Here is a 4260-nt window from a genome sequence, read left to right on the forward strand (position 1 = left end):
AGATCCTCGAAGGTGAGAATGTATGTATGTAATTAAGCGATTTATTATTAGCCAGGTGTGGTGGCTGACACCTATAATCCCAGCTACTCTGGAGGCTGAGGCAAGAGAATTGCTTGAACCCAGGAGGTGGAGGTTGCAGTGAGCCGAGACCGCACCACTGCACTCCAGCCTGGGCAACAGAGTGAGACTCCAACTCCAAAAAAAAAAAAAAAAAAAAAAAAAGCTGTTTTTTCTCTTCAAATATTAACAAAAATAATATACTGACTATACTACATGCCCTTCATCCTGACAAAAAGTCAATCATTTCTTCTTTTTTTTTTTCTGACTGAGGAATAAAAGCTGTTCCAGAACTGAGATGTAGCATTATATTTCCCACTAAAAATATCCCAAAGCAATGTAATTATTTAAAATAATAGGAATATAGCAAATTATCACGGAGAAATTATTACTCATAGATAAAAATGGTAGAGATACAGACTAACTTTTCGACAGGGTCCTTTACATGTAAAGACCTTGTAAATGTGTTTGGAGAAAGGGGAAATAAACAAAGAAAGCAAAGGACATTGGAAGTGATACAAAACAATTCACAATAGAAAAAAAGTGACATTAAAATATAGGGTGCGATAAAAATAATAGGTCATAAAATAAGTACTCAAGATTTCAGTGGAAAAGAATTTAATGTGAACTCTAGTAACCTAGAGATCATTATTTAAAAGCATGAGCTTTATCTGCAACTCAAAGAATTCTGAAAATTTGGGTAGTTGGAAAAATTGGGTAAGAGAAGTGATGGAAGAAAACTGCGGAATGTATTATTTAGCCAACTACTATTAGGATTATCCCTTTTAGGAAGGGAATGCTGACTAAGTGTGAAGTGTCTTGAATCTGAGGCAAACAATTCTTAAACAGAGTGAAAAATTATACTTTCTCTCCAGACATGTATGACAAGAGAACCATGTAAGAACAACTAACAAAATTTCCTCCTTGAATAGAAATTCATCTGAAGATACCAAGAATACACAAATATAATACCTAAGATATATACTAATATATTTAGTGTGAGTGAATAAACAAATCTGAAAAACTAAGTATACTACAATTTTCTCTATGTGTGGTTTTAGGAGCTTAGTAATTAATAAATGAGTCTTCTTTTTTCATCAAAGAAAAGAGCTATTCTGACACTAAGGAAGGAAAAAAAGTATGATCATTCACATTGTCAAATGGAGATATTATTTTTGTTACAGAAATCCTTTAAAGGTTGGCTTTTTCTTGTGGGGAAAAAGGATAGTGGTCATTACATTAAAAAATGTCCAGTAGAGTAGAAAAATAGCATACCTACTAATAATAAAGTTTAAAAAAACTAAAAATTTTAAAAAATAACAACAAAAAATGTACTAATAGGACCACTGCTCTATAAGAAGTATAATTTTGTTCTAAATACTTCACAAAATTTTTTGAGTACTCTGTTAACTTGTGTCATTGACATAAAACAAAGAGAGTAAGAACAACTCAAAAGTCTTTATTGCTAGTATTTTTCTGTGACTGTTTTTAGTGTCAATATTGTGTGTAATTTAAAGTCAGTGTCCTGGGCTCAGGGAGGCCTAATTATTTCTTCTTCTTCCTCACTATTTCATGCTTACTTCCCTAGTCCAATCCTCCATCTCCTGCTTGGTTTACTGACACAGTGACCCAGTATATACCCTCTCCCTTCATTCTATTACATTATCCTCCCAAATGTTGTAAACAGGAGTTAGCATTTTTTAAAAAATGTAAATGGCAAAATAGTAAATATTTTAGGTTATGTGAGAAATAAGATCTCCGTTGCAAATACTCAACTCTGCTGTTATAGGTGTGAAATCATCTGTAGGCAATATAAATAAATTGGCATGGCTGTGTTCCAATACAACTTTATTTCAATAAAAAGGGCTATGATTTGCCAGCCCATGTTGTGGAACATGTATTTATTAAAGTGGCTGTGGATTCACTAAGATAAAGTCGGCAATTCTGCTTCAAGAAGTGGGAGAATGATAAGTGAATACATACCATATGATGGGAAGACTGCAGCTATTAAAGTATAGTATCTTAGAGCACCATAGAAGAGACGTTATCCTTGTCTTGAAACCCTATGCACTCTTTCATTTCTCTAGGCTTTAACCACACCATTCCCTGCAAGCAAAAAGAACTTTCACTACTGAAATCTTTGTTTCATCTTTCTTCACTTATGACATAAATATTATTGCTAACTTTGTTCTGTCGTAAATATCACCCGCAAATTGTCTAAGCAAGAACTTGCTAATCATAAAATTCAACTTAAATATTATTTTCTCACTATGATTTCCCTTGAGTATTCTTTTAATATGTTCTAATATATTTTACTAGAGGAATTCAAAGCACAAAATAATGATAGCTAAAATTTATTTTTTAAATGAGCTGTATAATTGATATAGAGTATTTCAATTCTAAAAGAGAAAAAGAAACCTGACAATCTAAGAATTATGTCTTCTTATACACGTTAATAAATAAAGGTATAGTGGTTCTGAATAAGTTAATTTATTTTCCTAAATTTAGTAAAAACTTGTGTTAAATATTTGCTTGAAACTGCAGAAGCAGAATTTATTTTCTTTATACCAAGCCTATCTCAATTATAGAACTTGTCAACTTTATTGCATTTATTTTTTTACACTTCTATTTGTAGCTCTGATTTGAAAATTTCTGAAAGACAAATTTTTATATGTCTAACGCCTTATATAGTTCATGAAACTTACTGTTCTAAAAAGGTTTAAGAAATAAATTTTAAAAAATAAATTTATAAAGTTGTCAAATGTGCTCAGATTTATTATCAATCTTTCCTGCCTAATATATAACCATTTATCTATCCCTATGGACCATTATACATATATGAGAAAAGAGACAATGAAAGATTTACTTCCCAATATAAGAAGCATGCTAGATATTTATCAAAGTGACCTGCGGACAAACTACATCCCTTGAAGATATAATCAATTAAACTGTACTGGGCTGAGGGACGGGTTCAATTTTATATTGTTGGAACCATGTAATATATTGCCAACAATAAGGCACATGGGTACATTGTGAGATGAATAGACTCCAGAATGCCATCACCAACACTTTATAAACTTTGAGTTTCTGCTTTTAACACCAGATCACATAGGTAAGTTTGGATTGATAGACTAGCTTTTTCTCAGTCTCACCATCTCTTCTGGCTACTGTTGCTGGTATCAAGGAAATATATATATATATAAAATATTATACACAATATATTATATATTATATGTCTACATAATTTATTATATATTATGTCTACATAATTTATTATATATTATATGTCTACATAATATATAATATGTATTATATTATATATTATATGTCTACATAATATATTATATATTATATGTATACATAATATATTATATATTTATAATATGTATATTATATATTATATGCATACATAATATATATGTTATAAATATCATATTTTTTATATATATATATATATATATCTTTCCTTGATACCAGCAGTAGTGGCCAGAAGCGATGGTGAGACCAAGAAAAATCTAGTGTGTGTGTATATATATATAAAAAATATTATAGTGCTCGCTTCGGCAGCACATATACTAAAATTGGAACGATACAGAGAAGATTAGCATGGCCCCTGCGCAAGGATGACACGCAAATTCATGAAGCGTTCCATATTTTTATAAGGAGTCAGGACCCATCAGTGTGCTGTATTCAGGAAACCCATCTCACGTGCAGAGACACACATAGACTCAAAATAAAGGGATGGAGGAAGATCTATCAAGCAACTGGAAAACAAAAAAAGGCAGGGGTTGCAATCCTAGTCTCTGATAAAATAGACTTTAAACCAACAAAGATCAAAAGAGACAAAGAAGGCCATTACATAATGGTAAAGGGATCAATTCAACAAGAAGAGCTAACTATCCTAAATATATATGCACCCAACACAGGAGCACCCAGATTCATAAAGCAAGTCCTCAGTGACCTACAAAGGGACTTAAACTCCCACACAATAATAATGGGAGATTTTAACACCCCACTGTCAGCATTAGACAGATCAACGAGACAGAAAGTTAACAAGGATATCCAGGAACTGAACTCAGCTCTACATAAAGTGGACCTAATAGACATCTACAGAACTCTCCACCCCAAGTCAACAGAATATACATTTTTTTCAGCACCACACCACACCTATTCCAAAATTGACCACATAGTTGGAAGTAAAGC

General features: G+C 31.9%; 1 non-coding gene across 1 annotated transcript; it reads left to right on the plus strand.

The window, feature by feature from the left end:
• Positions 1–3608: 3608 nt before the first annotated feature.
• LOC116477069 (U6 spliceosomal RNA) lies at positions 3609–3715 on the plus strand. The gene has a single exon (XR_004250334.1). It is a non-coding gene; the product is annotated as a U6 spliceosomal RNA (small nuclear RNA).
• The last annotated feature ends 545 nt before the right edge of the window (positions 3716–4260 follow it).

Source organism: Hylobates moloch, unplaced genomic scaffold, assembly GCF_009828535.3.
Source record: "Hylobates moloch isolate HMO894 unplaced genomic scaffold, HMol_V3 SCAFFOLD_2, whole genome shotgun sequence".
In the NCBI taxonomy this organism is placed as follows: domain Eukaryota; kingdom Metazoa; phylum Chordata; class Mammalia; order Primates; family Hylobatidae; genus Hylobates; species Hylobates moloch.